The 16,307-nt window shown below is 45.1% G+C and overlaps 1 protein-coding gene across 1 annotated transcript in view; it reads left to right on the top strand.

Moving 5' to 3' along the window:
• Positions 1-1,598: 1,598 nt before the first annotated feature.
• Positions 1,599-16,307, top strand: part of BAZ2A (bromodomain adjacent to zinc finger domain 2A) — a 67,569-nt gene continuing 52,860 nt past the window's right edge. Inside the window, exon 1 of the mRNA XM_032211332.1 lies at positions 1,599-1,732. The gene's annotated coding sequence lies outside the window, so the exon portion shown is untranslated. The remainder of the gene's footprint in view (positions 1,733-16,307) is intronic.

Genomic DNA, 16,307 nt, shown 5'->3' with positions numbered 1-16,307 from the left:
TAGTTGTCCCAGCTTCTGCCAACCTAGCAGTTCGAAAGCATGTAAAAACGCAAGTAGAAAAATAGGAACCACCTTTGGTGGGAAGGTAACGGTGTTCCGTGAGCCTTCAGTGTTTAGTCATGCCGGCCACATGACCACGGAGACATCTTCAGACAGCACTGACTCTTCAGCTTTGAAACATAGATGAACATTGCCCCCTAGAGTCGGGAAAAACTAGCACATATGTGTGAGGGGAACCTTCACAGGTTTTTTTTTAAATAAAGAAAAACAAAAAAAGTGGGCAAATTTAATTTAACCTGCCATTCCTAGACTAGACTAGAAAGTTAGAAAAGAAAAGAAACCCTGAGGAAACGATGGCATTGGTGCTGGTGTCCTACCATTTAATAACTTCTTACAAAATTTTCCTCCTTTTGGCAGCACTTCTGGTGGCCAGGCTAAATCTGATGCTCCCCAAAGCATTCACAGAATCCCAGCTGCTCAGGTAGGCTACAGAATTGGTTAAAAGCCAAAGTGAAGAAATAACAGCATTGAGCACCAGCCATCCTTATTTATTTGAAAAAGGTAAAGCAACCAACTTGATTGCCCAGGTGATCCACATGTATGTATTCCCTACACAGTATAGCAGAAAGAAACAGGATACTCATTGAGTCTCATTGCCATCCCATCCTCTTACACAGCAATTGAACCAATGAAGAGAGAGAGAAAAGCATTCAGCCAAACGGGGCTTTCTTGTGGGAGTGGGTTGTATAGTATCACATACATTACAGTTGTATAGTATCGTTACTATATAGGACCACCATAGTCCCTTTTGGAGCTGCTCCTGCCCAAGGAGTTATAAAAAGCGGGGTGGGTCCAATGCGTGTCCTACTTAGGGCCCCCTCACTGTGAGCTTGGAGTAGCTTGTTGACAAGGCTACTCGGTCCGACTCGGAGGTCTGGCCAGGGCCTTTCTTTCCGTCCGTGTGATTTACTTCCCCCTCCGTCCGCAAGGCGCAATTAATACTGCCCGACCTAAACGTCTTTCCCCCCGCTGGAATAAATCCTCTTGACTGCGGTAGGATTTACTTCCAACCACGGAGATGATTTCGTGGACGCTCGCAGCCTTCGCGTTTTCCCAGAGAGCGAGAGAGAGAGAAAGAGGGAGGGAGGGCCGGCGTCTCCATCCGAGGGCTGTAGGGAAAGAACTCGCGGCTGTTTGTTCCCCGGGGTGCATTAAGGTACCCAGGGTGATGTGCGTCCGCCTGCAACCAACCGCGTGACATCTACCCATTAGTGACCTCCTGGAGTACGAAGATTGAGGGTGGGTGGGAATCCCTCTTCCTAAGGATCTTTTCTGCCCCCCCCCCGAACTCGCTCCTTAGCCGGAGGGATCTCCCCGTGTCCCCATTTCTGGGTACATGCAGGAGGGGAGGCGGGCGGTAACTGGACTAGGCAACTAGGAGTAACACACACACACCGCTTTTCGATCTCCCTCGCCTTTGCCTGCAAAGCTCCTGCACCTTTAAATAATTCATCGTCCTGCCTTCGCCTCTGCCTCCTGCATGGGGCTGGGGAGGAGACAGCAGCAGCAGCAGCCTGGTGACATCAGCGCCAGGGCTTCAACAGCCACCTGCTCCCCGACGGAGACGGAGAGGAAGGGAGAGAGGAAGCGGCTGGGAACCCCCGTCGGATCCGCCGCCGCCCTGCAGCCCGGCTCCCCAGATCTCTGCCTCCGGAGAGCTTTCCTCCGCCAGGTAAGCGGGCGCGGGACGTGCGGGACGCGTGACTGGTGGGGGGGGGGGAGAGCGTGGAGGGGGGCAACCCCAGACGATCCCACCGAGTTGATCGGATCCGATCCAGGCGGAGCCTGGGAGTCCTCCTTGCTTCACCATCACTTTTCCCCCCGCCTTATTCTCTCGTCCTTCATGCCCTGCCTGCGGCAGCTGCCGCCACTCGCAATCCCCCGGGTCCCAAAGGCAGGACGATTCCGTGCGGTTTTTCTTCTTTTTCCTGGACATTGTTTTAAAGCAGTCGAGAGCCCTGGCGGGGGCGGACAAACACCGCCTCCCCACTTTCAAGAAGAGGGATTCAAACGGGGTGGCGGCGGGGGGGGCTTCTTCTCAAGCAAGTTATCCCCGACTGTTTCGTTTTTCCTTTTTGCGGTCTATTCCCAAGCCCTTTAAGAAACAGTAACATTCCTATTAAATCCGAAAAGAGATCTAAAATTGGAAGTCTGGCCAGCGGCTTAGAGGAAATCCTGGCTTCTAGAAGTCCCCTGAATGAAACGAAGCACCTAGAATGACGTGTGATCTAGTGCTTAGGCTACCCGAGCGATTCTCTTCGGATTCTGAAGCGATCCATTGGGTGTTTTCCTTTTCGTAACTTCCCTTGGCCGTGAATTGTTGATTAGACTTGGGAAGCCCAGTTCCCGTCCTCAGTTAAGAACATTTAATCGAGAACGGTGTTTTAATAGAGCTCTGAAGGCATTTGGGCATCCAGAACAGGGGTGGGGTTTGTAAATTAATAGAGGAGGATATTGGTAATAACAACCCTTCGGAGCTCTGGGGAGAGACGGGTGAAAAGCTATTCTGGGAGGCTGCGCTGTCTCGCCCTGCGTCCTGCCTGCTCTCTCAGCTGCCTCGCAGGTGAAATTGGGAGGTGGCATCCCTATCCCACCATAAGAAGGTGAATGAGTTTGCAGAATAAATGCATTTGCGGCGCAGCGCCTGGATTTTCATAGTCTTCATGAAAAACACTTTCATTGGAGCCATTTCACCCTGGAAGAGGTGGGTATGCTAATGAGACCGTCTTAGCTAGCTTCTTCACCTTCATAGGAAGAAGGGAAAAGAAATCCTTTTCTCATTTCAAGCACCAGCAAAAGTCCTCATTTTCTGAAGCTTGGTTTGGCTAAACCCTGTGGGTGGGGGTGGATTACTACTCCTGCTCTAGAATCTTCTGCTGTTGACCTTGTGTTTTGGTCCCAGGTAAATCCCAACCTTCCTGAATGGGTCTATCTGGTTCTTAGCATACTTCCAAATTGATAAATAAGCTGCTATTCATTGACTAGATCAACATACCACATTAAGCCATAATCTGTTGGGTTGTCTTGTCTTGGGTGAATTCACACATTGGGTCTATAAATGATTTGTCTTTTGGTGAAATGCATTTATACAGCTAATTGTAACTTCTTAACCAATGTAGACTAATGTAGGTAACCCACAACATGTATCTTAATTACGGTTGTGGTCATATAACATACCTGCCCATGGTTAGCCTGGCTACCAGCTTAGCTGGGCTTCAGAAAAAGACTGGACCAATTCATGAAAATCCTGGCTATCAATGGCAATGTGCCTATCTCTTAAGAAGGCCACCTTCCTGGCCAACTAGAGAGTTTTCTTAGGCAGTTGGTTGGCCACTGTGAGAACAGGCTCCTAGAATAGATGGGCCAAGTGTGTGATCCAGCAGGGCACTGCATATGTTCTTCATCAATCTTAAGAATAACTTGAGTTTCCTGGGTTCATGTGATGCAATGAACTATAAACTGATAATATGGTTTGGGTTTAGCCAGCATGCTGGACTCTGAAACATGGTTTGCTAGTTTGTGATTTCTACAGACAGCATGGCTACATATTCAGCTCAAGATCTACCCAAGTCAGAGCAGCAAATCCATACTCCTTTGTGATAGCTGTGAGTTTTGGTCCATAAGAGAGGAAGACGCACAAGATTCTCTCCTCCTTAGATAAATAAATGCAATACAGGCAATCCTTAACTTGCAACAGTTCATGTAGTACCATTCAAAATTACAACGGCACTTTTTAAAAAGTGGCTTATGACAATTTTTGACACAACCATTGCATCCCCATGGTCAAAACTAAAGACACTTGGCAACTGACTAATATTTATGACAACTGCAGTGTCCTGGGGTCTTTTGCAATCTTCTGACAAGCAAAGTCGATGGGGAAGCCAGGTTTACTTAACAACTGTTACTAATTTAAAAGCTGCAGTGTTCACTTAACTGTGGCAAGAATGGTCCTAAATAAGGCAAAATTCTCTTCATTTAGCAACATAAATTTTGGGCTCAGCTGTGGTCGGGGACTACCTGTAACAACAGAATGCTTTCTTTTCCTTTCTATAATAACCTACACAAGATGGCCACATAACCTTCCCTCTCAAAAGGTGTGGTCCTTAGCTGTGATTTTGTGACCTTGGCCTTTGCATTGTCTGAATACAGTACATCTATATAGTGCATCAAAGGTGGCTCAGTGGCTAAGACACTGAGCTTGTCGATCAGAAAGATCTGCAGTTTGAATCCCTAGCGCCGAATAACGGAGTGAGCTCCCGTTACTTGTCCCAGCTTCTGCCAACTAGCAGTTCGAAAGCAGGTAAAAATGCAAGTAGAAAAATAGGGACCACCTTTGGTGGGAAGGTAATGGCGTTCCGTGTCCCTTCGTTTTTTTATCATGCCGGCCACATGACCATGGAGACGTCTTCGAACAGCGCTGGCTTTTCGCTTTGAAACAGAGATGAGCACTGTCCCCTAGAGTTGGGAACAACTAGCACATACGTGTGAGGGAAACCTTTATCTTTAACTTTATATAGTCCATGCACCATAATTTGAAAATCCAGTGCGGCCGGAGAAAGAGTAAGTCTTTCTTCAGGTAATGACTTTTGATTCAGCACTCAAGAGTATTAGTAACAGTGCTTCCTAAACTAAATCACTTGTTCCATGAATTAGATGTCCCTGTGTTTGTTTGTTCTAGTCTACTCTTCTGTTGAGAAACATGATATCCAGTAGATTACAGGATCTTTATAAAGTTGTGTGCAATAAAAAAATTATGAGAAAATCTGATTCTTATATAATTCTCATTCATTTTAATGTAGAATTATGCAAAACCAGATAGAGAATAGAAACTGGCACTTTTCTTTATTTTGTACGATTTTAATAACTTTCTGGTTTTTCTAGAGATGAGGAGGGATGACAAATTAACCACAGCACTGAAAGTCTTGCTTTTTTAAGCAAATATTGGATAGACATTTTTAACTACATTTTAGCAATCATGGCCCTAAAAAGGATCAAAGGAATTCTCAACGTTGTACTCTATTCCCAAGACTCATGACCAAGTCATGGTTTAAGACAGGGTTTATTCAATAAACCATGTTTGGATGGGTGAATAGAAAAGCTAAAGCAAAACCAAATAAGCAATAAGAATAGTACAAAGTGCAAACATAGTTCTTATTTAACTTTTTTACTGCCTGATTTCCAATAACTCTGGGCAGCTCACAAGAAGAAAATACAGGTAGTCCTCAACATGACCACAATTGAGCCCAAAATTTATGTTGCTAAACAACACATTTGTTAAGTCAGTTTTGCCCCATTTTACAACCTTTCTTGCCATAGTTATTAAGTGAATCACTGCAGTTAAGTTAGTAACATGGTTGTTAAGTGAATCTGGTTTACTCAGTGACTTTGCTTGTCAGAAGGTCACAAAAGATTATCACATGATCCTATGATCCTTCAACTGTCATAAATGTGAGACAGTTGCTGACAGTCTGAATTTTGATCATGTAACTATGGAGATGCTGCAGTGGTTGTAAGTGTGAAAAATGGTCATAAATTACATTTTTCAGTGATGTGGTAACTTTGAAAGGTCACCAAATGAACTGTTGTAAGTCGAGGACTACCTGTAACTGTAAACGATTCATATTTATGTTTTACTCATACTGCAGCAGAAAAAAAAACTCAGTGCAACAATTCTCTTCTTTGAACCAAAACCTCAATTCTATTATAAAAATGGAATCTATTGGAGTTGGCAGCCAATAAATTTAAATAAATAATGTAAATAAAAACAAAGTTATATCTTATGGAGTTTATTTTTGTTTGGAATTAGGTATTCTTTTCAATTACTTAGATTTTTTAAGGCATGTAATATATCCAAATTATGAAAAAATGTGCCCCAGATTATGCACTTATTTATGCTTTAAAAAGTAAGCCCATTTTTATACCTTATTCCCTACTAAGGAGATTTTAATCAGAGTTGGGCATGACCTGACCAGAAATGGATTCCAACCAACCAACAAATCTACATTGGAAATTAAAGTCTGAACTGAGTTTGCTAACTGTGATTGTAATATTTGCAGTTTAGCATTTTTAGGTTTTAAACAATAAGTCTGATCTGCCTTAGCAAGATGCTAAGTAGAAAGAAGTTGGAAATAGCCGAGTTGATTGTAATTTGGTTAAAAAAAGAAAGAAAATATGATTTGACAGATTAATCCATTATTTGCATTTTAAAGGATGGAAAACGTGATGTATAAAATGAATTATGATTTGACTCCCACTCAGCTTGGAAGGAATTGGGGTCAAGAATCAGAACTAATAGAACCAAACTACCCTACTTTGTGGTTAGTTAGAGACATTGTTTGACATGACATCAGAGCTGAGCCAATAAATAAGTTCACATGTTGGTCTTACTCATTAGTTTAACCATAGTCCTAACAAAACACTGTTTTAGGATGCCTAAGCTACATGTAATTTCTCTAGTGACTTAGATCTGGTTGTCAGGTTTCAGGACAGCAATGCAATTCTTGGCTAGGGATTTCTATTATGCCACTGACATACTGTATTATCAAGCACTAATATAGACTCACTAGCTATTCCCTTTCCACTGACTTATTGAAGGACAATTCCTGTAGTATTCTAGGATTACTTACCTTAGCCAGCAGGTGCAGTGACTTAGAAAAAGAGAGTATGACTGGCTTCACACAATACCTAAGCCATACTAACAATCACTTGGTGAGCTGTGGGAACTTATCCTTTGTGGTTTTATTGATTCTGTAAATCCAGTCAACTTGTTCCATCAGACAACAGTGATAAATCAAACATTTATGCCATTGCTAGAATTTCTTTGGGAAGCATGTGTTTTAGAATCTAGGGTTGCACCTGAAGTAATGACATAGTTTACAAATTAGGTAAGGATTTCTTAGATATGTTTCAAATGTCACAAGGCAATGGAAGATGAAAAAATAATGTTTGAGATGACCACTTAATCCAAATTTGATAGTTCACTGCTCCAAATTCCAAAGCTTTTCTAGGCACTCCTTAACAACTGTTACTTATTGCTTAAGTCTCCTTTTGTCCAAACAGCCGTTTATGAAATCCTAAGAGCAGAGATGGGAAATGTGAGGTGGATTATGCTACCATTACATAGAGGTAGAACTGGTTGAACAGTTGTACCCAATGATTATACATTAGTGGCACTGCATCAGGCTAGAAAATGTTGAATAGCACATCACAGTACTCGGTTCTAGCTCTATGTTGTTCAACATATTTATATATAAGGCTTGGAAGAAAGGCTAGAATATACAATTATCAGATCCATCTGTGGATGACACCAAAGAGTGGATAGATTAACACTTTATAGAGGACCACACCAGAATTCAGGAAGACCCTGACGAACTAGAAGCCAGGAAGATGAATTTCATCAAGGACAAGTGCAAAATCCTTCATTTGGGTAGAAAAATCAGACATGAATTTAGGATGGAAGACACTATGTTGAAGAACAGCATGTGTAAAAAAGATCTGGGCATCTTGGTTAATAACAAAATGAATATACGGTGACAGTGTAATAGAGCTAGGGGGAGGGAAACAATGCAATCCTGACTGTATCAATAGAAATATAGTGTCATGCTTAAGAAGTTAAAACTCTTTTCTATTCTTTGTTGATCTGCACCTAAATACTGGGGTCAGTTCTGAATACCATATTTCAGGAAGAAAATTACCTCTGGGCATGGAAGAAAAAACTTAGAAGGAATGGCCAGAAGCACTGAGTATGTTTAGTCTAGAGAACAGGGAGACATGACAGCTACTCCTGAAGGGCTGCCATGTGGAAGACAAGGTAAATTTGTTCACTGTTGTTTTAGGAGACAAGACAAATACTGGATTTAAATGACAAGGAACACATAGTCAATGGGAGTTGGCGGCATATAAATGTAATGCATGTATTATGTTGATTTCATTTGAATACAAGGAAGAATTTCTTAACAGAACGCTTTGAAAGTGGTAGACATTTTTCTTTCCTTAGAAATATTTAAACAGGCCAGATGGACCTCTATAGGGATTGCTGCAGAAGTGGATTCTTGTACTAGGCAGGGGCTGCAGTCCTTGACTTATAACAATTGGTTTAGTGGCCATTCAAAGGTATAACAGCACTGAGAAAAAAGTGACATGACCGTTTTTTCAGCATTTGGGTCACACGATCAAAATTCAGATGCCTGGCAACTGGTTCATATTTATGCAGTGTCCCAGGGCCATGGGCTCACCTTTAGCAACCTTTATCCAACAAGCAAAGTCAATGGGGAAGCCAGATTCACTTAAGAACAGTGACAAAAAAAAGCTCATAAAATGAGGCAAAATTCACTCAACATTCACTGTCTTGTTTGGTAACAGAAACCTTGGGCTCAATTATAGTCGTAAGTCAAGGACTATCTGTATATGATTCCAAAGTCTCTTCTCGGCTTTTTAAAAGTCAGCAATCATTTGATTCCTTATCTGTTAGTATGTTATCTCACTTTGGAGGACCTCAAGATGTCAGACGTGGCATGGCCTCCTCCAGTTTTTTCCCCATGGCAACGACCCTGTCAGGTAGATCGGACTGAGAGAGTAACAGGCTCAATGTCACCTAGGTAGTTTTTGTACCAGCTGCTTAACCATCCCCATACTCTGCAGGCATGGGGATTCCTGCACCAAAGGAGTACGGTTATCCCATCCTTTCCTGCATTATATATAGAGATAGATAGATAGATAGATAGATAGATAGATAGATAGATAGATAGATAGATAGATAGATAGATAGATAGCCAGAGGCATTCACGGATTCTCACAGATAGGCTGGAGTGCAGAGGTCGTTACAAGGACGATTCCTCCTCTTATTTCTGTAAATGTAGCTAGCAGTCCTCCTCAACACAGGGGAATCTGTTAATCTGTTGGAAACTCGGCACCCACAGTTGCTGTTTGGGCGGACGGCTCAGCCTTCTGGCTGTTATGTAGCCCCTACGTTTTACCTGGCTAAAAAGCAATTTGGACTGGGCTTGAATTGAACCGGGAGGACAATGCTGCTGAATTCAAGCTCGCCTCCCCCCCCCCTTTGCCGGTCTCCCTAGTGAGGATAATTACCAGACCGCCTCACTCGGGGCGGGAAAGGCTTCTGTGCCAGTCAGTTCCCTGAGCGTGACTCACACGCTGGAAGAGAACAGGGTGGTTTGGGCTAAAAGCCCTGAGAGGGAGGGAAGGAGGCAGGCAGGCGGGCGGGGCGGGGGAAAGAGCGCGAGCGCCCACCCGCTTCTGCCGCTACTTCGCTGGATGGGAAAAGAAAACCTTTGGCGGCTGCAAGCTGGGCAAGGCTGCGGGGTTTGGGGAGGGGGGGGGAAGAGAAGAGGGACTCGCAAAACCTAAACCATCTGCCTCTCCTCCTCGCTTCCACCAGCCCTGCACCTTTGCAGCAGCGTCGTGCAGCGCACGCAGCCTCTAATGGCCTCTGGGTTTGTTTTCTTGTTTGTGGGTGGGGTGTCGACAGATCTTGGGAGCGACAAACGAAAGGGAGCGGGGGGGGGGAGGAAGAAAGGAAGGAGGAGATAAGAGAGATTGGGGAGTTTCCCAGCTGCCTCAGAGCACCAATCCCGACCCCCGTCCAGCCGTCCTTCTGGGAGCAGCAATCGACCGCCCCCACTCCCACCCCGGAGAAGCTGCTGCGTGCTTTTTTTTCCTCCTTGTGTTGTCTGGCCGCACGCAACCCGTGGAAAGTGAACGCCCCGCAGTTTGATCTCCCCCCCCCCTTCCCCGCCCGTGTGACTCGAGGAAGTTGCTTCTCTTCCCTCCCTTCTCGCGCCGCCCGCCGGCAGCTCGAGCCTTGTAAGGGAGGGCGAGGTGGGGAATCGCCTGGCAGCCGCGCGGGCGTCCCTCGGAGAAGGGCATTTGGGTTGTGGCTGCGGAGCGGATGAAGGACGCGCCGGAGGCTGCTGGCCAAGCGCCTTTCTCGGAAGAAGTTTCCCTGCGCCCCCCGCCCCCCCCTCCCCTCGTCCCGAAATGCAAACTTCGAAGTCCATCCCAGAATGCTTCTCTTTGGCATTCCTTTTGACCGCTTTGTTTTCGCTCCTGACGCAGCGAGTTCATTTCAGTTTGCAGCCTTCGAGGCGGTTTCCCCCGGTCTCCTTAAATGAGCTTCCTCACGCGAAGAAGGATAAATTGTAGAAGAAGCGCCCCCCCTCCCTTCGGAAACAAAATGCCTTCAAACACACCGAGCCGGATGAGCAAATGTATTCCATTTCTGAGTCCTTGGCTTTAAAAGAAGTGGCTTGCTTAATGAATACTTCATGTTCAAAGCACTCCATGTATGTACTTTAAGTGATCCTTGTTCTGCAGGGAGTTCAAATATGACGGTCCTCGTTTTGCTAAGAAGACTGAGGCATAGAAAATCAGGGCTTACCTCAGCTGGGGCCCAAACTGAACAACAGATTTCCCGGCTCATAGTCTTGGAGGCACTTCTGCCTGAGGTTCTGCAAGGACACAGTAGAGGTCCTTGCAGAAGCTAGTCAGTTCCTACAGAGATCCAGGTCACTATTTCCAATAGATCTAGCTTGAGATTCATTTCTCTCAGCTTGGGATCTCTTGAGTGAAGAAAGGCGGTCTCTCTGAAGTATGTTAAAAAAGACACAATACATCAACACCTTTGCCCATTCTGCACCCAGAAGAAACTTGCCATATCTTGTCCAGTCACTGTGATGTCCCACAGCCTTGTTTTATTCAGCCTTTGTTTGTTGATGCTTCTTTGACAGGACAGAGACTATTGCTGGTGAGTGGATTTATAGGATACTCCTGTCTAGAGGCAAACTCATCCATTGGCAGGGGTTCCTGTTAGTGCAGATCTTTGGGATTCCAAAGATCTTTGTTCTCCAACTTAATTCTCTCTCTCTCTCTCTTTCCCTCTCTCTCTCTCACACACCACTCCTATTTAACACAATAGGTCCTTTCATAGAATTACACTGTGGATTCATGCTGTTACTCAGTCTCTATGGTTGTCACAGTGCAGCTACCCTGAATGTTTATGCAGCAGATGTGTGGGCATCTGCAAAGGAAAATCTATATACAAAAACCTCTATATGTTTGGAATGTACAAAAAACTTACAGCTGTGTAAGGTACAGGGACATTATGATAAATGCTGATTTCTGATGTTTAATGAATTTGCAAATGGTTCTGTTACTCCCAACTGCTCAAGTGTTGGGTTTTGAACAAGTTTTAGCCAACAGCAATCTTGTGCCATGATCCACTACACACATCTTGACCCTGGCTTTTGTTTTCCTCTTTTCTGCTATGTAAAGTAAAGGCAGAATCAGAAAACCCATACATTTTCTATACAAGGACCATGTCACTGCAGTATTTTATCTGACTAAAAATAATTTGCAGTGAATGTGATAGCGTTATGGGATAGAGATGTGCACAAAATCAGTATCCTTCCTCTACCACACCCACCAAGCCACACCACACCCATCAAGCCAAACCCACAGAACCAGTAGTAAAAAAAATTGAATTTCACCACTGGGATAGATCCATATGTAATGTATATTGCAATAATTAAGGCAGGATATTAGCAAAGTGTGGACTGAAACTGACAGGATTTAACATGCCCAAAGGTACCTAGGAGCTTATTTATCTGAGTAAGAATTTGAATTCAGATCCAATTTTTACCAAAACACACATATTAACTCCGTTTATATTAAGTTTGTATGAGAGTTTATAACACACTATAAGTGTACTACACAAGGGGGCGCTGAGGGACAGTAGTTTGTCAGTTGTGAACCAATTATTCCCTTACTTGATTGTATTATTTCTGGACAGTTCCTAGGCAGATTTCCTGAACTTGGAAGAAAAAAACCAAAACAAAAACCTGAGCTAGAATTCAATTCCTGTAAAGACCAAGTATTTTTCCAAGGAGAAGCAGTGGCATATGAGAACTACTTCTTTCTAAACATGAGGTGGTTGTCTTTATATTTCCTTGTCAGACAGCCTCCCAGGTCCAATATATTTCCCACCCTATGCTTCAATGCACAGAAAGGTTCCTGCAACACACTGTAACCTACTTTTGCTTCCAGCAAACAGGGCAGGGAAAACCTCCCTTCCACTCATTGGGTTTTGAGAGCTTGCAGCTCTTGGTTAATGGGTTTGTCTGATGCACTCTTGCAGAGAGTCTGGCTCAGAAAATGCTGGACCAACTGGAAAATAGCTGCAAGCAGGTTTGGCTGCAGGATGAAAGATGAGCCTCCATGCTTTCATCATAGATAACAATATCTGTCCCGATGGAGCAGAAGTGGACAGATTCTGGTTTAGGCTAGCATTCCTAAGCTGATTATTGTTGTCCTTGTTTTCCGGCCTGCAAAGTCATTGGAACTCTGTGTAATTAGATATTTTGTATTGGCCTGGTCCATATCTTTCGTAAGCGGACAATACTGTAGTATTTTTGAGTAGCCTAATTCCTGTACTGTAAATGAAACTTCATTTGTAATTCTCCGTTAAGCCCCTAGGAAGCATAAGAATTTAGGGAATATATGTGTTAAAATGCTTTTGATGGACTTGATCAAGTATTATTATTTCAAACCTAAAAACTGATAAGATACACAGCATTGTCTCAAAATCTGTGTACCTATAACATTTGCATGCAGGCTTCTTTTCCCATAGCAATGAATTCCTTCAATCTCCCCTTACATAGGAGAGGCCTAAGGCGGCCTTGTGGGAAAATGATGGGGCTTCAAACAACATTTTTGTACTGTATTTTGAGTGTTTAGAGTGTTTGAGAGTGTTTATTATAATTTATAGGCCGCCCTTTTCCCTGAGGGGACTCAGGGCGGCTTACAAAACACGGGGAGGGGGGTACAAAGACAAAAGACATAAGACAATACATAATATTAAAAATAAAGCACAACATTCATTCATCATTCGGGAGGGGACAAACTAAGATTTTTATCCCCAGGCCTGACGGGATAGCCAGATCTTAAGGGCCGCGCGGAAGGCCTGGGCGGTGGTGAGGGTGCGAATCTCCACGGGGAGATTGTTCCATAGCGTCGGAGCTGCGACTGAGAAGGCTCTCCTCCGCGTAGTCGCCAGTCGGCACTGACTGGCGGATGGAATTCGGAGGAGGCCTACCCTGTGCGATCTGATGGGACGCAGGGAGGTAATTGGCAGAAGGCGGTCTCTCAAATAGCCAGATCCACTACCATGGAGCGCTTTGTGAGTGGTAAGTAGGACCTTGAAGTGCACCCGGAGATCAACAGGTAGCCAGCGCAGCTCACGGAGGATCGGTGTTATGTGGGCGAACCGTGGTGCGCCCACGATCACTCGCGCGGCCGCATTCTGGACTAGCTGAAGTCGCCGGATGCTCTTCAAGGGCAGCCCCATGTAGAGCACATTGCAGTATTCCAGCCTAGAGATCACAAGGGCTCGAGTGACTGTTGTGAGGGCCTCCCGGTTCAGGTAGGGCCGCAACTGGCGCATCAGGTGAACCTGAGCAAATGCCCCCCTGGTCACAGCTGACAAATGATGGTCAAAACTCAGCTGTGGGTCCAGGAGGACTCCCAAGTTGCGGACCCTGTCTGAGGGGTATAAATTTTGTCCCCCCAGCCTGATTGATGGAACATTAGCCAAATTATTGGGAGGAAAACACAACAGCCACTCGGTCTTTTCCGGGTTGAGCACCAGTTTGTTAGCTCTCATCCAGTCTTTAAAAGCCTCAAGGCCCCGGTTCATCACTTCCACCGCTTCATTGAGTTGGCACGGGGCGGACAGATACAACTGTGTATCGTCCGCATATTGATGGTATTTTATCCCGTGCCTCCGAATGATCTCGCCCAGTGGTTTCATGTATATGTTAAATAGTAGGGGGGATAAGACCGAGCCCTGCGGCACCCCATAAGTAAGGGGCCTCGGGGACGATCTCTGCCCCCCCACCAACACCGACTGCGACCTGTCCGAGAGGTAGGAGGAGAACCACTGCAAAACAGTGCCGCCCACCCCCACCTCCCGCAGTCGTCGCAGAAGGATACCATGGTCGATGGTATCGAAAGCCGCTGAGAGGTCAAGGAGAACCAGGATAGACGCATGGCCTCCATCTCTGGCTCTCCAGAGATCATCGGTCAATGCGACCAAAGCGGTTTCTGTGCTGTAACCGGGCCTGAAGCCAGACTGGAAGGGGTCAAGATAGTTAGCTTCCTCCAAGGTACGCTGAAGCTGGAAGGCCACCACCTTCTCAACAACCTTCCCCACAAAGGGGAGGTTGGAGACTGGACGGTAGTTATTAAGAACTGCTGGATCCAAGGACGGTTTCTTCAGGAGGGGTCTCACCACCGCCGCCTTCAGCGCGGTGGGGAGATGCCCCTCCCGAAGAGAGGCGGTAACAACCGCCTGGATCCAGCCTCGTGTCACCTCACTGCTGTTGGCAACCAGCCAGGAGGGACACGGGTCCAGTATACAGGTGGAGGCGCTCACAGCTCGCATAGCCTTGTCCACATCCCCGGAGGCAACATCCTGAAACTCAACCCAGAGATGGTCTGCCAGATCATTCCCTTGTGTCTCGGCTGGATCTGCAAGAGTGGAGTCCAGGTCCGATCGAAACCGAGCAACTTTGTCCGCCAAGAACTGTACATACTCCTCAGCCTTACCCTGTAAGGGGTTCTCCGTTTTGAGCAAAACATGTAAGGAATTAATAACTTGATTGTAACAGGATGTTAGCTGCTCCTTTCATATTATCCAGAAGTATATCCCACAACTTCACAAGCATTCTCACTGCACTTTTAGCATGCAAGCTTCCAACCTTTTATTTTGCAAAAACATAAGTGTTGCCAATAGCTTTATTAAAATTTTTACCAGTGCTTTATGATCCTGACAGCTTTGAAAGTTACAATATAATTTTAGCAATTATACTCTTCCATGTTTTGTGGAATTGAAAATGTATGTGTAATGGGCATTATAAAGATATTAAAGGCAATAAAAATAGCGGTTTTATTATTCAAGGAGGCCAGCCTGCCTGCCTTCTTCCCGAGGTGGCGCAGTAGTTAGGGTGCAGTACTGCAGGCCACTTCAGCTGACTGTTATCTGCAGTTCAGCGGTTCTAATCCCACCGGCTCAAGGTTGATTCAGCCTTCCATCCTTCCGAGGTGGGTAAAATGAGGACCCGGATTGTTGGGGGCAATATGCTGACTCTGTAAACCGCTTAGAGAGGGCTGAAAGCCCTATGAAGCGGTATATAAGTCTAACTGCTATTGCTATAACTGCTATATAAAATCTTTGAATACAGACCTGATATAAACTATAATGATATGAAGGGTATCTAAGCTTTTTATGGCAGAGATGGTTTCCATGATAATGCAGAGCGGGCAATTTCTTGAGAGGGAAAGGGTGCTTTTGGCCATAAAGGATTGAAAAAAGGCTGTAAGGTTTTTTAAAAGCACATTGTTTTAAAGGGAGATAGCAGAGCCAATACAAAACATGCTGTGAGAGGGAGCATTTAATGCTGCTTGGCCCTGATGTATTCTCCTCTGCTGACTTACTTGAGAGTAATGCTTCATGTCCCTTTATTTCCCCTACTGCAGAGTATAGCTAAGTCGTTATCAGTGGTTAATTAATAAGAGCCTTTCAGCATACGAGGTGGGAGGCTGAGCTGAGGGATGATAAGAATAATGAGTTGTTTTGCTGCGTCTGGCTGACTCAACCAGCTGGATTCAGCACAGAATGGAGGGAACTGGGAAATGAGGAAGATGTGTTCTGCTTCATTTTCTCCCAATCCATTTGGATCTAAGTCCCACTCCCTCTATAGATTGTAGCCTTTCCCCATTATAGTCTCTGGGTTGGGTGCACAAGCATGTGTGCTTCTTCCGTTCTCCCCTTGGCTAGCGGGATTTTTGCATTTGTGTTTTCCCCGTGTCCTCCAGCTGCCCTCTGATTCCTTCCCCCGCCCTCTGGCTCAGTTTTTTTTCCTGCAGCCACAAGAGATGTATTTTGTGGGCATTGTTGGCGTCAGCTTCTGTATCTCAGAAAAGGAGGGGTGGGTGATTTCTTGCAGTTCCAGTCTCCTCACACAACAAGCAGCTAGGAAAGCTGAACTTAGCAGTGGGCATCTGCACCGAGGAGCTGCTGCTCTTGCAGTCTGATTACGCTACATGCCTCTTGTGGTGTGGGCTTGTCAAAAAGAGCAGAGGTGGGATTCAGCCAGTTTGCACCACTTTGGGAGAACTGGTTGTTAGGTTTCTGAGCATTTTGGTGAACTGGCTGGTGGAAGAAATCATTAGGG

The sequence above is a fragment of the Thamnophis elegans genome, chromosome 2 (genome assembly GCF_009769535.1).
Source record: "Thamnophis elegans isolate rThaEle1 chromosome 2, rThaEle1.pri, whole genome shotgun sequence".
Classification (NCBI taxonomy): domain Eukaryota; kingdom Metazoa; phylum Chordata; class Lepidosauria; order Squamata; family Colubridae; genus Thamnophis; species Thamnophis elegans.
This window is presented reverse-complemented; position numbering and strand designations above follow the sequence as displayed.